Source organism: Arachis duranensis, chromosome 3, assembly GCF_000817695.3.
Source record: "Arachis duranensis cultivar V14167 chromosome 3, aradu.V14167.gnm2.J7QH, whole genome shotgun sequence".
Classification (NCBI taxonomy): domain Eukaryota; kingdom Viridiplantae; phylum Streptophyta; class Magnoliopsida; order Fabales; family Fabaceae; genus Arachis; species Arachis duranensis.
In genome coordinates this window covers 133362517-133368948 of record NC_029774.3, presented here as the reverse complement: position 1 = coordinate 133368948, position 6432 = coordinate 133362517, and the positions used below count along the sequence as shown (strand labels likewise).

The 6432-nt window shown below is 24.3% G+C and overlaps 1 long non-coding RNA gene across 1 annotated transcript; it reads right to left on the bottom strand.

The window, feature by feature from the left end:
* Positions 1-379: 379 nt before the first annotated feature.
* Positions 380-1441, bottom strand: LOC110279589 (uncharacterized). The gene is made up of 3 exons (XR_008007083.1): positions 1327-1441; positions 1114-1225; positions 380-679 (listed from the first exon to the last, which is right to left on the bottom strand). It is a non-coding gene; the product is annotated as an uncharacterized LOC110279589 (long non-coding RNA).
* Between the last annotated feature and the right edge of the window lie 4991 nt (positions 1442-6432).

Below are 6432 nucleotides of genomic sequence, written 5' to 3'. Positions count from 1 at the left end.
GATAATGCCTATAAAAGAACAACGAAGGGAACAACACCAAATTTGATTTGTAATTGATATAAATGATTGATATGAATCAAATAGTACCTGTAGATTCTCGCTTTTTAAACGTAGATTCCATTTTCTTGAGCATATGGGGTAACAGTGTAAATTCAGCATTAGAGATCTGCTGGTAAAAAATGGAAAATAAAGCCTTCTATACACAAAATGAAGGATTAACGATTAAATATCAAATTAAATACACTCCAACTCTGATAGGCTTAAGCATTCATTGCTGATAATTATAATTAGCTTGCAGCATAGTCAGAAGTTTCATTATCTAAAGATTCAATTTGCAAATCTATTAAAAGGCAGTATAAACTTTCACTACTCTGTAGATGTTCCACTCATATATTATCCAATGTCAACAAGAATAAGGCATCACATTTGATAGCTCATAAATCATAATGCTAAGTTTCCATTATAGACCAAAGCTACATATGTTATGATAATGGACAATGAACTCGCCTTTGCATCCAGTTCTTCAGCCTTGTCCTGCAACTTCTTAAAAGTAGTCCTCGGTGACATCTGGTTTTTTATTAAGGGACATGATAGTGTTACGCAGTTCTGCAACCTTCTCCTGAACAACAGCCATCTCCCTTTCCCTAACTTTATTCAAGTTGGAAATCTCTTATTTCATCTGCAACAAGAAATGGTCAGTGAAAGCTGAGGCACAAATAAATTCAAAAATGATTCTGTGATCCATCGATATAAGCCTGAGGAATCTCATTCTCCTCCAACCTTATTGGCTACTCTTGCTGATTGTCGACTTCATCTCCGATCTTTTATGTTACAACCAATTTTCCCTCCATAAGATTCTTTAAATGAAAGAAAGAAAGAAATGAAGAAAGAAAGAAAGAATTAATTGAGAACAAGCAACAAATATGACAATATGAACACCACATTCATTTTGCTTCAGAATCTACTAACTGTAAGAATACATATGAAGAAACCAGATCTGAAAAAAAATCAAGAACATATAAGAAGACAACCTTCTGAGAAATTCTCATCAAAGTTTCTCCTAATTTTCCATTGTGCAAAAACTCAAAACAAGAAAGGACAAGAAGTATCCACCTATAGAGAACAAAATTGATAATGACACCGATGAAGAACTCGGTAAATTAAGCCTCCGGCGTAATGAGATCATCCAATGTGATGAAGAACGCAATGCTATTCAATCTCTTCCCTGTCAACAAAGACAACCAATCGCAAATTCAAGAACATGTAGAGAGAAGGGAGAATAACTTTACTGAGTAACAAAACTGAGTTAAATTCAACTAAACTAACTCGTAAGTCGTAATAGAAGCGCAAACGGAGAAAGAGTGAATAGTTGGTGAAGGTCTTGCTCCGTCACGTTCGCAATCTGCAATTGCGCTAAGGTGGTGGTGAAGGCGAAAAGCACAGTGACACAGAGAAAACGAAGTCGGTGATGAAAATAATAAAACGAAAATACGAAATAAAATTGAAATAGCGAGAAATTTTCCCGCCGGAGGTGGCCGTACGTTCTTTTTTTTTTTTGTCATGGCCGTACGTTCTTGAATTAAAAAGAAATAAACTAAATCGAAAAAAAAAATAAACACCTAGTGTGATGGTGGAAGAAGCCCAATGGTGGAATCAATGGGTTTGGTCTCTAGTGTAAGCCCTTTATACGCCACTATTAGCGTCCGTCTTAAGTCCAATAAATATTATGGTGGCGTTAAAACTAAGCTATACTCAAGTCTGACCCCTGACCAAAAAAAATTTATTTTATATTTTTAAATTAATATTAACCATTTTTGATAAATTAAAAACTAAATTTTAGACACCGTAACACTTACTTAAAATTTAATAATTAAAAAACGTAGAAAAATATAGAAAAATAAATAAGATCTATAGTCAGCAATAGGCATTTGAAAATTATAAAGTAAATAGTCATTTGATAGTAGATTTGGTGGGATGGTAAATTTTGCAGCTAAAATAATGGTGATATGGAAGAAAGATAAAGAAAAAAGAGAAAAAAAAAGAAGTATTTATAAAATTATCAATAAAAATTTAATAATTAATTCTTTTTATCAAAGAAAACTTATCTAATATAGTATAATTTTAGTTTTAATTTTTTATTGTTAAATTTATCAGTGTCCGAATCTTTTATAATCAAAAATGATTATTTACTCGAAAATTATATTTACAATGTGGTTTAAGAGAATTGTGTAAAACAAAAGATAAAACAAAAATTTTAGAGAAATTTGTTTACCACTGTTCCATTATGGCAACTTCCAAAAAAAAAGGATTATCCAACTTTTTTATGTTAGAACTAAATACTTGTCGCTTATTTTTAATATTTTAAACTATTGTTAATATGATATTTTATATACTAAAATTGAAAAAATAATTTATTTTTAATAATTTTTGAGAAATTATTTTATTAATATGTATTATATATATAATTATTCATGTTGTCTCTTTCTATCAGTTTCAGGCTTTCAGCTTTTTAAAAAAAGTGATATTATAACTTTTATCAAAAAATTTACAATTCAATCCTTATTGAATGTTAAAAGAAAAAAATAAAATAAATAAAATAAAAAATTTTATAAAAAATCAAGCAAAAATAAAAAAGAATTATTTAAAAATACGTATTAGAAATATAACTATTCATAATGTCTATTTTTATCCATTTAAATTTTTTTTTAAAAATAATATCTTTATAATGTGATTGAATTTGTTTTTAATTTCTGTTTGGTATCTCGATGTGATTGATTACAAACCAATAGTGTATAAATCTTACCGGTGCACTATCACATTTTAAATACATATGGCACCTTTTATTTTATTTATTTATTTTGAAAAACACAAAAGCTAAATATATCATTATATATATATATATAGATTTATTCAATTATGTCAATATATTTCTTTCTCTTCGTTAGAATTATATTATTATAAAATCATCGTCTCACATTCTCATCACCTAAAAATATAAATCGTTTGAGAAAGATATATATGAATTATGAATAATTATATGATGAAGAAATTAATTAATAAAATAAAATAATTTATTTTCTTAAATAAGTTTTTTATTATTTATAAAAATGAATCCTTATCTTTTCACCATTTTTTCCCACCATAGCATGCACCATATGAATTATTCCTTCTAAAGTATATGCTCGTGATACATATATTGACATTATCGTTCATCATATTTCACATTGTTGTGTCAAATATGTCATATTTTAGTCTTCTGATTATGTTGCAAAAGTGACCACATTTCAATATTGTCAAGTCATGAGATCATGTACGTATATCACCACAGCCTCAATTTTTATTGGACATGTAGGCCAAATAAATTAAAACTGATACTTCAATATTGTAAAATAACAAATATTATCACATCTCAATTTTTTTCGAGTCCCGTAATATCTTTCATGCAAAGAACGTGGACGTGGTCACTACTTCCTCGGTTATAGGCGACAATCACATGCATTCCATGATCCATCATTAATTCGATTCCACAAATTGCTCCTTTATAATATGTATAATTTTGCTCATACATAGGACTCATAATAGGTAAGATAGAGTTTAGATTTTATTCTAATTCTATCTATGAATTAATTTTTTTTTAAATTTAATTTTATTTTATTTATAAGTTGAAAATTTTTTAATTTTAACTTAATTCACACTCTAAAATTTTCAATTTTAGTCTATTTAATTTTATCCGTATTAAAACTTTTTTAAACAAATATAAAATTTTATTATTTCATATTTCTTATAAATTAATAAATTAGAAAACAAAAACTACGTTTAAACTAAAATTAAAAATAATAAAATTTAAAAAAAAATCATACTCTTTAAATAACAAATATATTAAATTTATAGTTTAAATTATTAATTTAATAGTTACTTTGAGCTTTTAAAAAAAAGAGGTTGTGACTTCAATATTTATTTTTTTTATTACACATATAATTTTTAAATATATATTATATAATATATTAAGAGTACAGATAGGGTAAGATAGGATAAGGTATACCTTAAACCCACACTTTATCCTACCCGAATTAGATCAAATTGAATATCTATGAAAATTATATTAAATTGGATATTCGCAGAAAGAATACATATTATCAACCTACTTAGGAATAATAACTTTGGATATCTTTTCATTATATATTTATTTATACTATAAAAATATTATTTATACACCAAAATTAATCATCATATATTTACGCATATTTGTATATAAATGAATATATTATTTAATTTATTTTTAATATGTATCTTATATTTTAATCTATATTTTATACAAATAATTAATTTTAATATATACGTAACAACATAATTATTCATAGGGGTGTACACGGGTCAGGTGAAGCTAGATTCGCTTTGATCTAGACCCGATTCTAAATAATAACTGGATCTCTTTTTGAAATCATTATCCGACTCTAAATCCAGTAAAATCATACTATTTTCGGGTCACACTAAAATCGGGTCTTGATAAATTTTATGTTAAAAATTTATGATGCACTTATTTAATTTATAAAAAAATATACTTATTATTGAGAAGTTGATATCTATATTTAAATTTGAATTTGTCTATAAATTTTAATTTCATGCTTTTTTGATCTATTTTCTAATTTAACAAATATGATTAAAAATAAAACAATAAACTTATAATTAATATAAAATAATATTAAAATTAATTTTAAAAATATATACTTTTTTTAGTTCTTTTAAAGTGCACATGAATTGAATGAAGTCGAATTCGTCTTAATTTAAACCTGAATCTAAATAATAATCGAGTTTATTTTTTAGACATTTATCCAACTCTAAATTCAATCAAATCGCACAAAATTAATTCCAAAAATCCTTGGGTCCAAATCGAATCTTTGGATGTGTCAAATCATGTATATCCCTAGTTGTTCACAGTAATATCCCTCGCAACAGTAGTCACAAGAACTCTACTTATACTTTTACATTCAATTATATTTTTATACAAAAAGTGATTTGTGATGCATTTCATTTTCAGTTTAGAATTCTTTTCTAAATACCTTTTAGAAACTAAATGGGATAATTATTTTTAGAGTAATTATCTAAATTAATTCTTAAAAATTTTAAAAGTAGATATTTTAGTCTTCAAAAAAAATTAATACACAAAAATATCTCTAAAATTTTATTTCGACAGACAAATCAGTTTTTAATTTATTTTTTGATAAAATAACTACTCAAATCAATTTTCAAAAATTTTAAAAATAAATAATTTAATCTTAAAAAATTAATACAAAAATCAATCTCTAATATTTTTTTCTATCAGACTAGATATAACAGTCTTTTGTTTATTTTTTAGCTTAACTCACTCAAAAAAATATTAAATTGACACGTAAAATCGTACACATAGCAATTAAATGGATAAAATTAAAAATGATCCTTCTTTATTTAAAATAAAAATTTTATTTATAGTGGATAGGATTTAATAACCTGCAGAAGAGTTACTCTATACTTATATCTTAATAAAATAAAATATTTATTTTTATTTTATTATATGTCAATCGTTATTATTATTAGCTTAACTTTTGTGCATATGGACAATAACACTAGTATATTGATACATTATTTTTATTGGAAACAAATAAGATGAATAATAATATTTTAAAATTTAAATTAAAACATTTTCGTTTAACACAAACATATTTTTTAAAATAGGATATTATCAAATTCTTATTGACAATTTGACAGTAAGCTAAGCATGTGGAATTAAGTTACAAATTTAACATATTTTTTATTAACATAATTCGCACACATAATAAATCAAAGAAAAATAATATATGCATGTGTCACATGGATATGTATGTTAGGTTAATCTAATTATGAACTAAAAATTCAGTTAATTTTTTGAATTAATTGATAATTTAGCGATCAAATTTAGATTTAAGTAAAAATAGAAGAATAATTTGGTTATTTATATTCAATAATATTTTTTTTATAAAATATCATATTAAAAATTAAATAGTTTTATCTTAATTTTAAAAGTTAATTTGATTATAGTATTTAATAATATTTTTTATAATAAATACTTGAAAAATTTTTTGAGTCATACCAGAAAATGAATAAAGGACTATTATATATGACGGAAAAAAATGTTAGGGATTGATTTGTATATTAATTTTTTTGAGAAAATAAAATATTCGCTTTTAAAATTTTTAGGGACTGATTTAGATAATTATTCTGCCAAAAAATAAATTAAAGACTGATTTATCTGTCAAAATAAAACTTTAAACATATTTTTGTATATTAATTTTTTAAAAAACTGAAATATCTACTTTTAAAATTTTTAAATACTAATTTAGATAATTATTTAATTTTTTTGGTAAAAAGTTTTCTTTTCAGTCTAGACAACACATATATCTTGTTACATACCCAAGT